Source organism: Canis lupus, chromosome 37 (genome assembly GCF_003254725.2).
Source record: "Canis lupus dingo isolate Sandy chromosome 37, ASM325472v2, whole genome shotgun sequence".
NCBI classification, from domain to species: Eukaryota; Metazoa; Chordata; class Mammalia; order Carnivora; family Canidae; genus Canis; species Canis lupus.
This window is the reverse complement of record NC_064279.1, coordinates 11,316,417-11,336,546: the sequence shown is the minus strand read 5'-3', so window position 1 is coordinate 11,336,546 and position 20,130 is coordinate 11,316,417. Positions and strand designations below refer to the sequence as shown.

The 20,130-nt window shown below is 44.3% G+C and overlaps 1 long non-coding RNA gene across 12 annotated transcripts in view; it reads left to right on the top strand.

The window, feature by feature from the left end:
- LOC112656642 (uncharacterized) overlaps positions 1–20,130 on the top strand; it is a 188,588-nt gene that overhangs the window by 155,237 nt on the left and 13,221 nt on the right. For 4 of the 12 annotated variants that reach the window (XR_007408915.1, XR_007408912.1, XR_007408911.1 and 1 more), the window contains 3 exons: positions 11,585–11,758; positions 15,505–15,602; positions 16,988–17,562. This is a non-coding gene — a long non-coding RNA (uncharacterized LOC112656642). Of the gene's footprint in view, positions 1–11,573; positions 11,759–15,504; positions 15,603–16,502; positions 17,563–20,130 lie in introns of those variants that run through there. The other 8 variants (XR_007408908.1, XR_007408907.1, XR_007408910.1 and 5 more) reach the window with 7 other exon arrangements.

Here is a 20,130-nt window from a genome sequence, read left to right as displayed (position 1 = left end):
TCCCTCTGCCCCTCCCCCCTCAAATAAATAAATAAAATCTTAAAAAAAAAAAAAAAAAAAAGGAAGACTGTAGGGTTGAGGAGGGGCAACATGACTGTGGGCCTGGAGGGGAACAGAGATACAAAGTGTAACACATACACACAGACGCTGACTTTTCCAAAATCTATAGCCATTTAAATTGGTAGAATGATTAGAAGTTTGCAAAATACTTTTATATCATTTCACTTAAAAACCTTACCATAGGGCAGCCCAGGTGGCTCAGCAGTTTAGCGCCGCCTTCAGCCCAGGGCGTGACCCTGGAGACTCAGGATGGAGGCCCACGTCGGGCTTCCTGCATGGAGCCTGCTTCTCCCTCGGCCTGTGTCTCTGTCTCTGTCTCTCTCTGTCTCTCATGAATAAATAAATAAAGTCTTAAGAAACAAAAACAAAAAAACCTTACCTAGGGGCAGGGCAAGTGTGGGAAGGGAAGGAGCATTTTTTAGTTGAGGAAATAGGGCTCGGGTCGCTAGAGTGACACCCAGCTCACATAGTTTGGAAGAGTTGGGGACCAGGGTGGAACTGGAGATTTCAAGTCCACCCCACTTTAGACTAATATAGGTTTTCTCCTGGAGCTGGAGCTACAGAGCTCTTCTCCCTGCAAATGGATACCTAAAGGAAATTGAGTTTCTGTTAGTAAGGAAGAAAGGGACAGATGGTGATGAATTGGCAGCCAACAGATGCCCAGCACATATTCAATCAGTCCTATACTGAGGTCGTCAGGCTGTTTCTAGTTTTTTGCTTGCACACACAACACTGCAATAAATACTCTTGCACACGTGTTATCGCCCTCAGGTGCTCTCACTTCTGTGGGTTAGGTTTCCGGGAGGGGGACAGCTGGGACCAAGGGCATGTACATTTGAAGTTTCATTAGGCACTGCTTGATTCTTGACAGAATGATGTAGCATTCACGCTCCCCAGCAATGAGTGGGAAAGCCAGTCTCCCCACATCTCCAGCTTCTAACTTATTTTCCCACCCTTTTGGGCATCATTTGCTGATTGCCAATCAGACATGCTTATAGTGGCCCACTGAGTTACTATTAGCTAATTGCCTTCAGACACTTGACTTCTAAAAGACATCTGTTGTTTAAAAAAATTTTTTTTATAGATTGTAACTTATTTTATTATCTATTATTAAAAAAATCTGTAAATTCCAGGATAGTTAGCTTACAGTGTTATATTAGTTTCAGGTGTACAATATAGTGATTCAATCATTCTATACATTACTCAGTGCTCATCATGGTAATTATGCTCTTAATCCCCTTCATCTATTTTGCCCTCACCGCCCCCACCGCCCCTCTGGCAGCCATCAGTTTGTTCTTTATAGTTAAGAGTCTGGTTTTTGGTTTGTCTCTTTTTTTTGTTTGTTTGGTTTCTTAAATTCCACATATGAGTAAAATCATACAGTATTTGTCCTCCTCTGACTGACTTACTTCACTTAGCATCATACTCTCTAGATCCATCCATGTTGCAAATGGTAAGATTTCATTCTTATTTATGCCTGAGTAATATTCCATTGTGTATGTATGCCACATCTTTATCCATTCAGCTATTGATAGATACTTGGGCAGCTTCTACATTGGCTATTGTAAATAGTGCTCCAATAAACTTAGGGGTTCATAAATCATTTCAAATCAATATTTTCATATTCTTTGAGTACATACCCAAAGTAGTGGAATAACTGGATCATATAGGAAGTCCATTTTTAATTTTTTGAGGAACCTCTATACTCTTTTCCTTAGTGGCTGCACCAGTTTGCATTCCCAACAACAGGAGGACACAAGGGTTCCTTTTTCTCCACATCAAAAGACATCTGTTCTTTTTTTTTTTTTTAAGATTTATTTATTTATTTATTCATGAGAGATAGAGAGAGAGAGTGAGACATGGAGACATAGGCAGAGGGAGAAGCAGGCTCCCTGTAGGGAGCCTGATGTGGGACTTGATCCCAGATCCAGGGATCATGCCCTGAGCCAAAGGCAGATGCCCAACCGCTGGGCCAGCCAGGTGTCCCAAAAGACATATGTTCTTAAACAACAAATGAAACTGGCCTGGAGTTGTGAGATTTCACCAAAGCTGCAACTGCCATAATCTCTGGAACTTGAGTTTAGATTCTCAATCTGCTGTTGAGGTGGTTCTTTCTCTTCATTTACTGGTATACACACTATAATGTGGCTTATCCTTGCTCTGTGGTCCTAAGCCACTTCTTAAAACATTCCCCCTATTTCTTGCATTTACCCTTAGAATATCTTGGAAAGTTTTTGTTTTCTTTCTGTTTTTGCCTTTGACCAGTTCAGAGAGAGATGCCAGGCCACTGCCATGCTGGTCACACCTGTCTGGCCAGGAGCAGCTGGCCTCAATAGTAATTGCCTCAATGTTGGGGGAATTAGTTTAAGAGAAAAGACTGAAGTTTAGACACATATCTATGTTGCCAATTCAAAGCCTATCTTGTAGGCCATGGCTAACGGTCCTTTTCAGCAAGATGATACAGCTTCTACGTGTCATTATGCCTTTGTTCCACACAGCAAGTGACAATGACAACTGCCTGGTAAACCACAAGCCATTCAAGATCCCAACACAGTTCTCCAATATCCTTTGCCTCAGCACCACAGCCTGTATTTGCATGCTTATGTTAACAGTGGATTTCTTTATCACTGGTATTCTTGTTCCAGGGATCAGTTCTTGGATGCAGAACATATCACATTTTCTGGGATCATATTAAGAATCTGAGTTTAAGAAATTCCTGGCAATGTTTGCAAGGCTGTTTATTCCAAGCGTGTTGTTGTTGTTGTTGTTTTAATGAATGTAAATGCACCAACTGCTGGAAATTTATGTCTGAATGGGCATAGATTACAGTGTCATCAACATTTTACCATCTGTTAATTCAAGTAGAACAAAAACTTTGCTTTTCAAATATGCACACTTATGCCTTTCATCCAAGTTTCCCTCTTCCTAGCTATCTCACTTGTGGAGCTCGCTTCATGAACTTGAGGGTCTTAAATTTTATGCACAAATCAGATTTTGGTAATTTAAGTACTTTCACTATATCTTTATTGAGTTCCTCCTCTGTGTGAAGCCCTCAGCAGGTTATAGTGAATCACAAGAACTTTCTAGGTACAAGAATCCTGCCACTGAAATCTTAGGAAAACCAACACCTATTCCATGTAACTTGGCGGGGGCGGGGGTTGAGAGTTGGTTGTGGCACTAAAATAGAATAGATTTTCTTTAAATCTTGCCTCTAACTGCATGACCTTGGGCAAGTTCCTTTCCTTTTCTGTGCTTTGGGGTAATAATTGTACTTAACTCATGGGTTGTGAGGATTAGATGAGATAATCAACATAAAGTTCTTAGGATAGAATAGTATCTATAGTCAGTGCACAATACCAATTGTTATCATTTTTTTTGTTATCATTTTTGAAGAGAAGGTAGTTTTGCATAGAGGATATTTCCTTCCTCTGGTTTAACTGTGCTCATTGGCGGGAAAGAAGATCAGAAAGAAGGCAAGTAGAGCCCAGAGAGGTGTCCAAGTGTATGTGTGTATGTGTGTTGAAAATGTAGACCAAAGGGGGGTATTAGACTGTATAAACTATAAAGAGCCAACAGTGGTGAGGAAGTGGGGATATGGATGGTGAGTGAGCAGACCATGTTAAGAGAGCACCATGCTCAGTGTCTTGGGAGGAGAAAACTGAAATGTGGTCTAGCTACAGGTATAATACTGGAGAAGAAAGGTCATCAGTGTGGAGGAGAGCATAGAAGAGGGTTGGCAAGGGACTGAACAGGTTTTTTTGTTTTTTGTTTTTAGATTTATTTATTTATTTATTTATTTATTTATTTATTTATTTATTTATTTATTTATTTATTCATGAGAGACACATACAGAGAGAGGCAGAGACACAGGCAGAGGGAGAAGCAGGCTCCATGCAGGGAGCCCGACGCAGGACTCAATCCCACAACTCCAGGATCATGCCCTGGGCTGAAGGCAGGTGCTAAACCACTGAGCCACCCAGGGATCCGCTGAACAGGTTATTGACATGAAAGTTGAGGGCACCAAGGATGACAACAGGGAAAAGAGAAAATGTGAACCAGGAAGAATCAGAGACCTGGAGAAGGTGGTGTGACCGGATGATGAGGATTTGGCATGACTGACCGTACAGACTTTTTTCTTTTTTTTTTATAAGATTTTATTTATTTATTCTTGAGAGACAGAGAGAGGCAGAGACACCGGCAGAGGGAGAAGCAGGCTCCATGCAGGGAGCCCGATGTGTGACTCGATCCCGGGACTCTAGGATCACACCCTGGGCCAAAGGCAGGCACTAAACCACTGAGCCACCCAGGCGTCCCACGACCACACAGACTTGATGTGCTTTTCCTTCCTCTGTGTGTTGAGGACTCTGGCAAAGGAAAGGCAGTGAGAGGCAGGATGTTGATTAGTGTAAGCAGGTTGCATAAGATGAGGGAAAAATCCAGAATAAATGGACAATGAAGTGGTTTCTACAGGGTACTGTGGAAAGGTGGGGAGTCAAGAGATTTCCCCCCCTGAGAAAAAACAAGTGGGAGATGAAACACAGCTGGCTGGGCATGAAGATTTGTGTGGGGTGGAGATGCTGTGGGGGTTCACACACATGCAGTCAGCATAGGTGGAGGAGCTGAGACATAGTAAAGGGAGAGGTAGTTTATTATTTATTTAAGATTCACCTATCTTTATTTTAAGATTTTATTTATTTATTTGAGAGAGCAAGCATACATGAGTGGGAGGGAGGGGCAGAAAGGGAGGGGGAAGCAGACTCTCCATGGGGCAGGGAGCCCCAAGCAGGACTTGATCACAAGACCCTGGGATCATGACCCGAGCCCAACGTAGACACTTAACCAACTGAGCCACCCAGGCCCACCCCCCCTTTTAAGATTTTAATTATTTATTTGAGAAACAGCACCTTTCTTTATTTTAGAGTGAGATATGGGTGGGAGGAGAAGGGAGGGAAGGAGAGGCAGGGAGAGGGTCCTCAAGTAGACTCCCTGTTGGGTGGGAGCCCTGAGATCATGACCTAGAGGGGGCCGCTCAGCCGACTGAGCCTCCCAGGCGCCCTGGGGAGAGGTAGTTTAAAAATCTCTCTCCTTGGAGAGTCTATGGCTCTGCCACAACAGGCATGAACAGCACAAAAAATATAATATAATATAATATAATATAATATAATATAATATAATATAATATAATATAATATAATATAAAATAAAATAATTAAATTAAATTAATTAAATTAAATTAAATTAAATTGAAAAGAAAGAAAGAGGAAATGAATCTACTGGATTACTTTCAACTCCAAGGAGGAGAGGAGTGTTTTGTTCCCTGGAGGTCTGTGCAGCCGACCCAGCCTCTCCCTCCCCACAGCCGTGACCCCCACGCCACCCGCCCTGTGTGGCCCTGCAAGCCAGGGGCTCCCCGATGTGGGACCCACCTGGCCGAGGCTCAGGCAGTCCTGGCACCAGCAGGGATGCGAGCTCATCATATCATTAGAAGAAGAAAGGTAGGGATCCTTGGGTGGCTCAGCGGTTGAGCGTCTGCCTCCGGCTCCGGGCGTGATCCTGGAGTCCTGTGATTGAGTCCCGCATCGGGCTCCTTGCATGGAGCCTGCCTCTCTCTGTGTCTCTCATAAATAAATAAATAAATTAATTAAAAAAAAAAAAAAGAAGAAGAAGAAGAACAGTAAACAGGGATAGGGGAGGTGAGCAGGCCTCTGTGCTTGCTGCCTCCCTCGCGTCTCTCCCGGCTCCCCGCTCCCCTCCTCTCGGCCTGTCCACGTCCACGGCTGGCTGTGGGCCAGCGCCTCCCCCGGGCCCTCCCGCTGCTCTTTCCCCAGCATCTGAATCGGAATCTGCAGGGCTTCCAAGGGCCTTTAGCCAAAGATAAAATCGTCCTTCCTGATCTTGATTTTCACACTCTTCCTTCCCGAGTCCTCTGTTTTCTCTGGCTCGGTTTAACTCTCGCTCTTCTAGGGCCCAGTCTGGGAAGCTGCTCTCTGAACCCGCGGTGCCTTCTCTCCCTCTGAGTCATCGCCTGTCTTGTGGCACCTGCCGGGAAGGTACTCTGGCTTCACCCCCCAACCGGCCTCGCCCCCCAGAGACGCCAGAAAGCACATCAGTTGCTCGCCTGTTTCTGGTGCCTTCAAAACCGAATTGGCGACACCCTTCAGCTCCCTTCACTGCTGGCTCCACAGAGACACAGCCTCTCTCCTCTGTGTTGTATAACTGCCAACTCCTCAGTGTTTCTGGGTTTCTCTTGTCAGTGGCCAGTTAGGCCCTCGCTTCCAGGTTACTCTCTTAGGGAGGCGTTCTGTTTCTTATACAAATCAAGCCATTTAAAATGTTTAACTGCCCCCCCAACATTTTTTTTTAATTTTTTATTTATTTATGATAGTCACACAGAGAGAGAGAGAGAGAGGCAGAGACACAGGCAGAGGGAGAAGCAGGCTCCATGCACTGGGAGCCAGACGTGGGACTCGATCCTGGGTCTCCAGGATCGCGCCCTGGGCCAAAGACAGGCGCCAAACCGCTACACCACCCAGGGATCCCCCCCCAACATTTTTATATCTTCCTGCCTTGCTTTATTATTATTTTTTCTTAGCATTTTCTTCTTCTGAAGAAGAAATTAGATATTAGGGTCTTATTTTACTACATATTTTTCATTTATTTACTTGTTTATCACCTGTCTCCTCCACTGGAATACAATATCTGTGAAGACAAAAGATTTTCTCCATGTGGTTGTCTGTGGCACTTCCAGTGTCTAGAAGAGTCCCTGGTCCTCGTAGGCATTCAGGAAATGTTTACTGGATTTACTGGATGGATGGATGAATGGATGATCACACCCATGCCTTCTCCCAGGATGGGGCCCTCCTACCTGTTTGCTTAAGTTTTGTCTCTGGACCCTCCTCTGGGGTTAATGGGTTTGTAAATTTGACTCACTAACTGGCAGGGCAACTGAGGACTTGGTGCAGAAAGGGGTCTGAGGCCCAAGAGGAGCCCCTCTGAGGGATGAGGAAAAGCAGGCCCAATATTACTTGGGAGCAGCTACTGCTCTGAGAAACAAACTGGGTGCTGCTAGGATGAGACTGGGTCCTGGGGCAAGTATCCTCATCTAAAGAGAGAGCCGTCAACCTGTCTGGGAGGGGCCATTTGGTTCATGAACTGTCATATGTTGGCTTTAATTTTTAAAAATATTTTATGTATTTATCTGAGAGAACAGGGAGCAGCAGGCAGAGGGAGAAGGAGAAGCAGACTCCCCACTGAGCAGAGAGCTCGATGTAAGGGCTCCATCCCAGGACCCTGGGATCATTACCTGAGCCAAAGGCAGATGCTTAACTGACTAAGCCACCCAGGTACCCTGGCTTTAATATATTTTTTTAGATTTATTTATTTATTTGAGAAAGAGAGTGAACACCAGAGGAGGGGCAGAGGGAGAGGGAGAGAGAATTTCAAGCAGACTCCCCGCTGAGGCATGGAGCCCCACACAGGGCTCAATCTCATGACCCTGAGATCTTGACCTGAGCCAAAATCAAGAGTCAGTTGCTTAACCGGCTGAGCCACTCAGGCATGTTGCCTTTAATTTTAATAATGTTCAAGGGCCAGAGTTTTTTAAAAGATTTTATTTATTTTTTGAGAGAGAGAATGAGGGAGAGAGGGACAGGCAGGGGTAGGAGCACAGGGAGAGGGACACTCAGATTCCCTGCTAAGCAAGAAGCCTGACTTGGGACTTGATCCCAGGACCCTGAGATCATAACCTGAGCCAATGGCAAACACCTAACCTACTGAACCACCCAGTCACCCCCAGTCACCCCCAGGGTCCAGAATCTTCATTTCAGGGGCAGATAAGTTGCAGATGGCTTGGTTTAGCTTCTTCTGGCCTCTGGAAGCCCACCTGGCTCAGGCTTGGACCTTTGTGGAACCAGTGACAGTGTGGGTTAGGCTGAGAAGGAACCAGCTGGAAAGCATGTGTACTGCAAGGGTTGGGGCTGGGAGGGACAGGCGAGTAAGTATGGTTGCAGGCTGGGAGCCAGATGGGACTCATTATTCAACAGTTCAGGCTGAATCCAGGATGAGGGTGGAGCAAGCAGTTGATAGAGAAGCAGACTAGGGCCTGGCACAGCACCGTAGCATGAATTAGAAAAAGGCGTTGCGCTGTGTGTGTTAGAAGAAGACAACAGGAAAGGATGTCCCCTCACAACTGCTGCGGGTACCCTGGTAGGGACAGGAGAAAGCCAGCCAACCCCCAGGACAAGTCAAGGACCTGGTGCGAGATTACCCAGCTGGAAGACACTGAGCCCGGAGGATGAGAACTCTGGTCCATCAAGGAATGGAGTCCAGGTGAGGAGCCTGGTCATGGCAGAGCGAGGCTGGGCCCAGTTACCAGGTAAAAAGGCACCAGAAACCCAATTCGTGGGAATTGATGTATGCCCAAGTATGTCAGCAGTGGGAATAACTCTAGGGTAATGAAGAGATCCCAAATCCCTGCCCGCACACAGATGGCTCTCCGCACGGGAGAGCTGCCGCCACAGCCGCAGGCAGCCAACAGGCGGGGACAGCAGTCCTGGCTTCTAGATTTGTCCTGCAAAGATCCACTTGCGTGGTTGACTGTAGTTTGGTGACTCTGCGAGTGCAGTCCCAGGATTAGCAGAATCCTGTCATCTGGGAACTTGGTAGCCGCAAATTCTCAAGTCGGCCCCAGACCTACTGAATTAGTAACTCTGGGGGCGGGGCCCAGAATCTGTTATTTCAACAAACCTCCCAGATGATTCCGATACACTCTAGTTTGAGGATGCTCCTACAGCAGGAGAGCTCAAGCTCCTGTTTGAGAGGCTGAGGGAGTAGGAGACTACCAGGTCTTTGCAAGACCAGTAAGGCAGACGTTTATGGGAAATGTCTCCCCTGCAAAACAAAGGCAAAGATTCTGGGTTGAGGCTTGGAGAACAAACTTGTGGCTGGAATTTCTTCCCCCTTAAATAGCTCCGGGGGAGCTTTTCCGTAGCCCTGATTCTAAGCCCAAGGTATCCTTCCTTAGAGGGAGAGGCTTAGTATTGAAGGCTACCAAATAACTATTATTTATTTTGTTGGGCATGATAATAGTATTGTGGTTGTATAAGACATGTCTTTATTTCTTTTGGAGATGCAGATTGAAGTGTCTAGGATTTAAATGACATGCGATCTTGGATTTGCTTTAAAATAAAACATTTCAGCAAAGGTGCAAAAGGAAAAAGCAAATGTGGCAAAATCCTGTTAATTGTTGAGTCTAGGTGAGGTATATAGGGGGGTTGATTATATTACTATCTCTACTTCTTTACATATTTGATATTTTTCATTATAAAAAGCACAAAGATCTAATGTAAAATATGACGATGATAGTCGATAACACTCTATCATGTGATTGAAATTTGAGTAGAGAGTGGAACTTAAATGTTCTCATTAAAAAAAGATAAATATGTGATGGGGCACCTGGGTGGCTCAGCTGGTTAAGCGTCTGACTCTTGATTTCATTTCGGATCATGATCTCAGGGTTGTAAGATCAAGCCCCTCGTTGGGTTCTACTTTCAGTGGGGAATCTGCTTGAGCTTCTGTCTCTCCCTCTTCCTCTGCCCCTCTCCCCAGTTGTGTGCACTCTTCCTCAAGTAAATATGTGAGATGATGGATATGTTAGTTAACTAGCAGGGGGAAAATCTTCTCATAGTTTATTTGGATACCAAATTGCCATAATGTACACTCTAAATACTTTACGATTTTGTCAATCATACCCCAGTAAAGCTGAATTAAAAAAAAAAAAATCATGAAATAGGGACACCTGGGTGGCTCGTTGGTTAAACACCTGCCTTTGGCTCAGGGTGTGATCCTGGAGTCCTGGGATCGAGTCCCACATCAGGCTTCCTGTATGGGGCCTGCTTCTTCCTCTGCATATGTCTCTTCCTCTCTCTGTGTGTTTCTCATGAATAAATAAAATAAAATAGCATGAAATAAGCTAAGAGGCAAACAATTGTTAAATGCCCAGCTGAAACCAACCTCATTTTCCTCAGCTGGCTACGGCCTTAGGTCGGGTGCACTAGAGAGGCCTGTCTTCTGGAGTGCAGTACAGTAGCAAACCGTCAGCCTCTGCTGCCCACTCAGCCTCTTAAACCCAGAGGCCCCTGCCCTGCTTGTGCTCCAAATCCCAGCCTGAAGCTTTCACAGCAGCACGGAGTGGCTCAAACCTGCACACACCTGTGGGAACAGAAATGGCCTAGCTTGAGCTCAATATTAGGGGAAAGGGAAGTTCTGCATCATTAAATTACTTAGGCCCCAGGGAGGTGGTCAAGTGTTGCAGAAGGAAAGGAAAGGAGACCTGTCTCCCAGCTCCTCACCCAGCTGCTGGTAGCAGGGGTTGCCTCCCCTCAGGAGAATGCTGGCCGGGCTCAGCCTGTCTTTTGGGACTTTTCTGAGGGTTGCTTAGTCTTTCATTCCATGCCATTTAGTACTTATTTATTTATTTATTTGAGACAGAGAAAGAGGGATAGCACAAGCAGGAGGGGCAGAGGGCGAGGGAGAGAGAGAATCCTAAGTAGATTCCACGCCAAGCACAGAGCCTGACACAGGCCTCCATCCCAGGACCCTGAGATCATGACCTGAGCTGAAACCAAGAGTGAGACGCTTAACTGACCGGACCACCCAGGTGCCCCGGGCCCTTTAGGATTTTAACATGTAGGGCTTTGTTGTTGTTGCACCATACAAAGTGGACTGCCTTATTTTCCTCATTCTCTAATTTCTCCTTAGGGATTTCTTGGTGGGTAATTCAGAGGCCTGGAGGGAGCTCCAGAAATTGAGCAAAAGCTCAACATTGGGTCCTCCCATAAGAATTTCTACTGTCTTCTGGAAGAGCCCATCTTGTTACTGTTGACTGGGAGAGTTCATTTCCTTCCATAGACTGCCTGTGCTACAAGCAGAGCGTGAGCTTTATCCCAGTTCTTCAAGTCTCTCACGGGCACAATAAATCTCACAGAGCATTTATCTTTATAGATTGACCCTAGAAACCTCCAGGCTGAGAGACTATTTTCCATCTTGATGTCCTGGGCCGCTTCAGCATTTGCTCATGGAGTAGAACATCCATGCTGGTTTGACGGGGGAAAGCTCTTTATTTTCCCATTAAAAAAAAATTAAGGATCTTCTTTCATTATGGAGGTCAGGGAACAGACCACAGTTAATTACATTGGCTGCATTTTTGCATTCTCTGAGCATTTTAGAGTTCCCATTGCTAATTGCCCATGATGTTTTGGTAAAATAGGCCACAGGTTCACCCCTTCGTCCCAGAAAAAGAAATAGGAGCATGAGATTAGTCAACAGAACAAGGATGCCAGGAGTTCTTAGGCAGGGATGTCTGGGGGCTCACATTCCTTTGTGTAGTTCTTCGTTTGCTTATTTTATATTATTATATTTAGTAATCTCTACACCCAATGAATGCTCTTCCTACTGAACCATCCAGGCAAACCTGTGCCTTATTTGTGCCTTATTTGACACAATTTTTTATTGAGTTTCCACACAGGTCGGTCTCTGTGCTAGCCCTCAAGATGCCCAGGTGAGAAGATGTGGACTCTGCCCTCAAGTTGTTCCCAGCTGAGAGAAAACGGAGAAGCCAACACTCAGGATGTGCTGGGATGGAGCTGGCTGTGGAGTGGGTGGGTAGACAGGACTCCCACCACACCTCCCTGGGAGAAGGGTATGTAGGATACCACCTGGGCTCTGAGCTCTGCTTTTACTAGTTTCTTAACCTCTGTTTCTCCCTCTGTAAACTGGGGATAAAGCAATGGTGACCGGATAGGCGTGATGGGAGGATGAAATGACATCATGCAGGTAAAGTGACTTTGTATTATTATTAATTAATTACTGTATTTACTACCTTGTGTCTTGTTCTGTGTGCATGATTTCAGAACTTACTAGTTTGTAAACTCCTTGAAGACCACCATCCCAATCCAACCATGTCATCCTTCTAAAAAACCCTGTAGGCTCCTCCTTGTCTTCCTAATTAAGTACAAATGTCCCTCACAGACCTCTGAAATATAGTAACAATGACTAACGTTAACTGAGTACTTACTGAGTGTCAGGTGATTTCTAAGCACTTTCACATGCTTGTTTCATCCTCTTTCCTCCTTTCGTGTATTAAAATCTTAAATTTCCAATATGCACCAAACTTTCTACAGAAGCGGGTTAAGGGAAAAGTCCTTAACAGGGGAGTTTGAGAATCACCTTGGGCCACCCCCTACCCCAACATTAAAGGACCTGGCTCAATTATTCTCCTGTATCCATTTGAATGGCAGTTAATACTGGAAAGAATTTGGCTTCAGTGGCCCCATTGCCCCAGGCGGGTTCAGATAAGAGATTATAATTGTTATGGAGCCAGCCTAGTCCCCAAGATTGAAGCAGAGATAATTCTTTGCTCTTTAACATGAAGCTGGAGTCCTTTGGAGACAAACTGGAGAAAGAGGAGTGAGGAGCAGGGGAGAAGAGAGACCTGTTTAATCTCTTTATTTTCAGGAAAACAATCCTTTTAATGATTTGCCCCTTTAATTTATAAAACAAACACAGCTGTGTCTTGATGCCCTTTATCTAATTTCAAAGGTGCTAACCTTTCAGCACGGGGCTCCAGAGGGGCATCCCAACGGGGAGACTCATAGAGGTCCCACCACGAGCTCAGAAATGCTGCCAGGAGTTGAGAAGCAGGGGCTGGGAAACCCATCCACCCCAGCACCAAGGCCCCTCTCACTGATAGCCAGTGAGTGTGCACCAGAGCTGGCACGTCTGTTTGCAAAAGGATTCAGACTCAAACCCACAGTCCTTGGTCATAAAAACTCCTCACATCTCAGTAGGACAGGGCAGACAATAAGCCACTGTCCCCACAGTGTCCTTTATATGCCCATAAACCAGGGCTCTGGGGTTCAGGGGCTCTCCAACACATAGGATGATGCCTGGCACTTAGTAGGCCTCATGAAAGATTCAATCAAAAGGCATGTATGTTGGGGCATCTGGCTGGCTCAGTTGGGAGACCATGTGACTCTTGATCCTAGGGTTGTGAGTTCAGCCACATTGGGTGTAGAGATTACTTAAAAATAAACTTTAAAAAAAACAGGCATATGTGTTAAGTGCAATGTGGAATCATGGATTGGACATTGGAACAGTAAAAGACATTGGTGGAAAAATGGGTGGCATTTAAATCAAGTCTGTATTTTAGTTAATATCAATGGCTAACATTTTAATGTTTTTTTAAAAGATTTTATTTATTTATTCATGAGAGACACAGAGAGAGGCAGAGACACAGGCAGAGGGAGAAGCAGGGAGCCCGATGCAGGACTTGATCCCAGGACCTGAAGGCCACACCCTGAGCTGAAGGCAGGCGCCCAACCACTGAGCCCCCCAAGCCTCCCAATTTTATTGGTTTTAACCAATGTACTGTGGTTATGTAAGATATTAACATTAGATGTTCCTGTGTGGCTCAGTCAGTTAAGTGTCTGACTCTTGATTTTGGCTCAGGTCGTGATCTCAGGGTTGTGAGATGGAGCCCTACATCGGGCTCAGTGCTCAGCACAGGGTCTGCTTGAGATTCTCCCTCTTAACCCTCCCCTCACCCGCACCTACTCAAGAGTGTGGTCATGTGCTCTTAAATAAACAAATAAATAAATAAATAAAATCTTTAAAAAATGATGTTAACATTAGTAGAAACTGGGTATACAAGTAAAGGGTGTACAGGAACTCTCCATACTATCCTTGCAACATTTCTATAATATTCCAGAATGAAAAATTTGTCATTAAAAAAATTTTAAGTTTAGAAAAAAGACAGTTATGGAAGCACATGAAGAAATAAAACCTGACATAAAGATAATATGATCCCCGTGAAGCTTTAATAAAAAACATGTATTATCAGAGTTGCTGTGGGAATTCAATAAAAGAATAAATAACTTCTCAACTTCTACGGAGATACCCCAAATGATCCAGAGAGACAGGTTCCTATTTCAGGATCCTACGTCAAGGATGAACTCTTTGACGATTTTACCTTTAAAATCCTAAATATTTCAATTCTTTTCTGTATTTGTTTTATATAAAGTAGTGATTCTGTCCCCACAATTTCAAGTAAAAATAGATATTTGGGGAAGCCTTTCCAGTTAATTTTGTGGTTTTAGGTACCCCTTGGTTATACACTTGCGCATCCCGGAAGTATGCAGCCCTGTGATGATATTGAACTTAAGTGAAGCCCCATGTTCCAGGAAACAGCAACAACTGAGAAATCCCTTCCCCACCCTATGCCCTGGAAATGGCTAACTGCAAAGGATCACCCTGTCTGCCCTCGAATATTTCAAGATAATTCTTCTGCTTGACTCCTGTAAGACTTAGGGTTGACTCCCTTGTCTACCTGCCTGTAAAACCTCAGGCCTCTTCCTTTTCTTTGATATATTCCTCATTAATAAGCTTTCTCCCTGTTTCAGTAGCCTGAATAAAATCATCTTAAGTGTTCCCTGCAGTTTTTGGATGCCTCTTTGAAAAATTAGAGATGTATGAGACAGCCTATCTCAGTGGTTGGTTAATAGTAGGATGGGATGCCCAACTCAGGCCTTCCTTTACCTGCTGAAGCATCCTTCCCTCTTTATCCCCTTGCATCATATTCTGGGACTGGCAGTGTCCTGAGAGCAGGGACCCCTGAAGCTGAATTATCTCTCCAGGACCTAGCAAAGTGTGTGGCATGCACTAGGCCCCTAATCATTGTGTTTCAAATGAATGTGTGATCTAAATTCTTACCTTCTTCTAGAAGTTTGAAGAGTGATGTTTCTAAAATTCTTCAAAAAAGACTTCCAGCTAGACTGTAAATCAGCACACTTTATACTGTCTCTGGCCCATGGGAAAGAAAATGGGCTGACACAATTCTAGTGAACAAGTTTTCTCTGGAATTCTCAGGGACTTGAGAGCAATATGATACCCTGTTTGGGACTCAGGAGGTCTGTTTCCTCTGGCTTGCGTGGGATAGGGGCCATCTGAAAGTTGTGTGCTGGCTGCTGGATGAGTTTATAATACAGGGATAGGAAACACAAACTCAGAAGCCAGACTTCCAGGGTATGAGAGCCACCTCTGCCACCTTACTAGCTGTGTGAGCTTGGGCAAGTTATTTATCCCTCATGAGCCTCAGTTTCCTCCTCTGGAAAATGGGGATAATGATAATATACTTATCTATTGGGTGGTGTGTGTGTGTAAGTGCTTGGAAAAATATCTGACACTTGAAAAGTCTGTACAAATGTTAGCTTTTATTATTATATTTTATATGGAGACAAAGCAAAATGACCTCCCCTATGTATCTTTTTTTTTTTTTTTAACTTCTCTGTTTTCTCCTAGAAACATGCAGAAAGCCAGTAGAGCCTTGGCTCCAGAACCAACCAGCAGAGAAAGTATCTCCCCTGACTTGGGATATCTTCTATCTCACAGGGAGAAGACACTTTGAAAGTTCCTCACAGACCTGTCTATTGATGTTCTTGGTTCTACTCTTCAGATCTCAGCCAGTAATCAATCAGGAGTCCCCACTGGTAAGAAGGATCACCTGTGAGGAAACTCCGCCCTCTAATCCTCTCATCTTTCTCTGCTGTGGCTGGGGGAGCATCCACCTCCCCAAGACCAGGCTTTCTCTCCTCTCTTATAAAAGTCAGTGCCCCTCTGGACCAACATTCCCTTTGGTTTATGTCAGCATCAGACTCAAATTCTCCAGAAGAAATTGAATAAACACAGGGACCCAGGATGTAATCCAAGAAGAGAAGTTTCTATTTTAACTAAGAGCTCCTGCCCCAAACCAAATTGCCTTCTGTGGCAAGGCCATTTATAGTTGGGACCAGGAGGGGTAGTTAACAAGCATGAGAGAAAATGTCTTAGACTTGCTTTTATATGTGAAAGGGATAGAATAAGTGGCTAGAATGAGACAAGTGTCCTGTAAGGAATGATATATTTATGAGGCACCCATTTGCTTCCAAAAATGACTTTAGGATGTTTAATATTAAGTAAATATGTACAAGAAAATCATATGTAAAAAGATACTTATACATAGATAACCATAGAGATATGGGAAATGATGATACATATAAATAGAAGAAAAGCCAAATATATACATAGATATGGTAGATGGAGATAAAACAAAAGAACCATCTATGCTAATATATTTGTTGCGATTGACATATTAAGTAAATATGGCTCTGGAATTTCTTGCAGCCAACACAAAAAAGGAAATACAATGGGATATATAACTTTCATCTGGTAAAAATGTGTGAAATAATGGGATTGCCAAGACCCACAAAGAGATATTAGGGAGAACAAATTTCTATGTTGCCAAATAATCCTACTAAAAGAATTCGGAAAAAAAATAAAAAAATAAAAGAATTCGGGTCAGAAACACCTCTGTTTGTACCTTCTTGTCACATTGGTTTTTGTGTTTATAGTTGCTAAAGTACCAGATATACTATGTCTCAGAGTTAGAAGTGGCCAAGATGAGAGGTGAACAGCATCGAAAAGGATAAAAACCTGAAGGCATCCCTCACAGGCCAAACACTGAAGATATTAGCAGAAACATATCATCTTTCTAGAACGGCTTCAGCAATTTGTCCATTTAAGCAAATAATAAAGTCCTTGAGATGGCTTTGAATTCCATGAAGGATCCATTTCCAAAGACATGGATATCTCAATGTAGGCTCAGAAATGCATCCTTTGCCCAAAGAGAATACAGAGCCAGTGTAAAGTACTGTCCCCTGAGCTGAACAAGCCTTAAAAGACTGGTAAATGTTTTTTCTTTGCAAAAAAGTGAGAAGGGACACCAAAAGGAATTCTTCTAAAATAACAACTTATGCAGGCCAGGAGTATGACCGATACGGAGGTCAGCCTGACTCACATCTACACAATTCTCTTTTGACCTCTGCTCACCTCCTAGGTAGACCTAGATCCTGCCTATGTTCTCAAGAACCATGGCCACTGGCAACTGAAATACAGCTTAAGTGCTTGCTAATGGAGGAGCCCACCCCCCTTGGCCCAGACCCTCCCCCACCCCGGTGGGGCTACAGCGCTGAGAATCTATGAAGAAAGGCCAGCTTGCCCGCTCACCTCAGTTTGGGGGGGGAAAGAGGTAAAGAACATTATCAGGTCAATTGAAGAGAGGATTGTATTAATACTAAATTTACTGAAGTTGATTAATATACTGTGGTTATGTAAGGGAATATTTTTGTTCTTAGTACATACACACTGATGTATTTAGGGGTAAAGAGCCATGATGTACCATTTTCTTTCCAAAGATTCAGAAAAATGTTTTATATAACATATGGATATTTGTAAACACTTATTTACATATATGTCTACATATATAAAGAGAGAGAGCAAATGATGAAACAAATGGGCAAAATGTTAATAGGTGGATCTAAGCAAGATGTAGGTATTCTGTGTCCAATTTATATTTCTGCAACTTTTCTGTGTATTTGAAATTATTTTCAAATAAAAATTCTTAAAATTTTATGTTCTTAGATTAACAACTCTTGAGGCTTTGTTACATAAACTGCCTTCTCTCCTTTTGATTTTTTTAAAAAGATTATTTATTTATTTATTTATTCATGAGAGACAGAGAGAGAAGCAGGCTCCATGCAGGGAGCTGATGTGGGACTTGATCCTAGGACTCTATGATCACACCCTGGGCCAAAGGCAGGCGCTAAACCGCTGAGCCACCCAGGGATTCCCTCCTTTTGACCTTCAAACGTCCTGAGAGAGGAGTCAGCCCTCCCTACCTCATTTCCCTGCCTGTAGGTCCTACCTCAATCCAGCAGGACTGTCCTCAGCCCACAACTCTCACTTCCCTGTCACACCTTTGGTCCCACCCCCAATGTGCCTCCACCCCACCCTGTAGTCTCTCAATAATCCAGATCCTTATCCTTTGTGAAGTGACCTCTCTATAGCATGCACTGTCATTGTCGACCATCCCTTCTACTTAGAACTCTTTCCAGAGCTTCTGCCCCATGATGCTCTGATGATGTCCCCTCACTCATTCCCTGGACCCAGTTCCAGTAAATGGAGGCTGCCTCAAGATTTGGTTTTGGGTTCTCTCTTCTCTTTTCACTTTCTCTCCCTTCTTTTTCAGCACTTGAACCGGAAGTGTGAAGATGGCAGTAGGAATGACTTCCAGAATCCTATCTTTAATCTTACTGTTCTCCCAGACTTCAGAACTCCATGTCCAACTGCCTTCATCTCAGCCCATACTCTTCCCTTTCGACTCAGTCCATTCTAAGGTTATTTTGTAGATCATTCAGACTCATGACCCCAACATTTTTTCTGTATCCCCTTGTCCCATGTCGGATCTTATTGGTCATTCTCCTCTGTAGTAAATCTCTAACCTCACCCTTCTTTTCCATAGCCTCTTCTCTGATCTAGTCAGGCCCTTATCATTTCTGTTTTCACTGTTAGAAAAGCCTGTAACTATTCTACTCACCTCTTATCCCTACATTTTTGACCTGCTAAGAATCTGTATTTCTAAATCTCTGATTGGATCACTCCTATGGAGACATCCTTTCATGGCTTCCCAATACCAACAAAATAAAATCCAAATATTTTAGCATTCAAAGTCCTCCATTAATTAAGGACACCTGGGTGGCTCAGCGGTTGAAACGTCTGCCTTTCGCTCAGCGCATGATCCCGGAGTCCCCAGATCGACTCCCATGCATGGAGCCTGCTTCTCCCTCTTCCTATGTCTCTGCCTCTCTCTCTCTCTGTGTCTTTCATGAATAAATAAATAAAATCTTTAAACAAAACAAAGTCCTCCAGTATTTAAATACACTCTGTCATTCTAACCTTGTCTTAAAGCACTACACACTCCATGCTGCTGGGCTGGTCACTGTGCCTTGAATCCCCTTTGCTTCTTCCTTTGCTTATAATGCCCAACCTTCCTATCATCCAAAACCAAACCCCAATGCTGCCTGTATTAAAGAGTTCTCTGGGTCCTCCCAAGTAGAGATAATCTCTCCCTCTTCTGGGTTTCCTTGTCTGGTTGTATCTCTGGTGTTTCTATTCTCCATGTGTCTTCATCACCCAAACCCACCTTCAACAGACTGCTCCCAAGGTAGGCTCCACACCTCTTACCTTTGGCACCTCACTCATTGTGGAGGCAATCAGTCTATGTCTATGCCTTGTCAGAAACCTCTGCAGACTTAGAATCTACGTTTGAGAAGTAAAAACTTTCTCCAGCCTTTTCCCCTTGTTGATTAGAACATCTCAAGTTTGGGGATCATATTTGCTTTTCTGGGAGTCTGGGATTTGAAGGTAGAGACTTTAAGGAGGTAATTAAGGTCAAGTGAGATCATATAGATGGGGCCCTGGTCCAATTATGCCTCTTCTTATACGAAGAGAAAGAGCCTCTCTCTCCCTCCCTACACAGAAGAAAGGCCACATGAGCACAAAGTAAGAAGGTGACCATCTACCAGCTGAGAAAAGGATCTTTACCAGAAACCAACTCTAATGGCACCTTGATCCTGAATTTCTAGCTTCCAGATCTGTAAGAAAATAAATGTCTGTTGTCTAACCCACCCACCCCCCACACACTCCCCAGGCTATGGTGTTTTTTTCTTTTTTTTTTTTTGACAGCCTGGACAGACTTGACAGACTCAGGGGAATATAAAAGGGTAAGGAAGCAGAATTGGGTAGGGAGAGCCTTGGAACATCACAGACCTGGCCAAGTCTTAGCCAACCCAACAGGGAGCTCTGCAGCAGAGGCTGCCTGTGAGGGGAGTCCCAACTTAGCAGAGTCCGCCAGGTCCTAGTATTCCTGGGTGCTCAGTCACTGCCTGAGTTGGCCTCAGAGCTGAGGTGGGGCCTGAAGGCTCTAACACCTGGAGACTGTCGGCTCATGCACTCCTTGCAGCTCAAAGGCAAGTTGTCTCTTGAGGGGGAGCTCTGGGAGGCACCCTCACAGCTGCTGCCGATGCGCGCTGGTGAGGTAGACTGGCTGGAGTCCAGCAGGTGGGGAGGCATTGTTGTCTCCTCTGCCCCCAGAGCCGCTGATCCTAAGCTCACAGGTCTTCTGAATATGGTGCTCCAGGT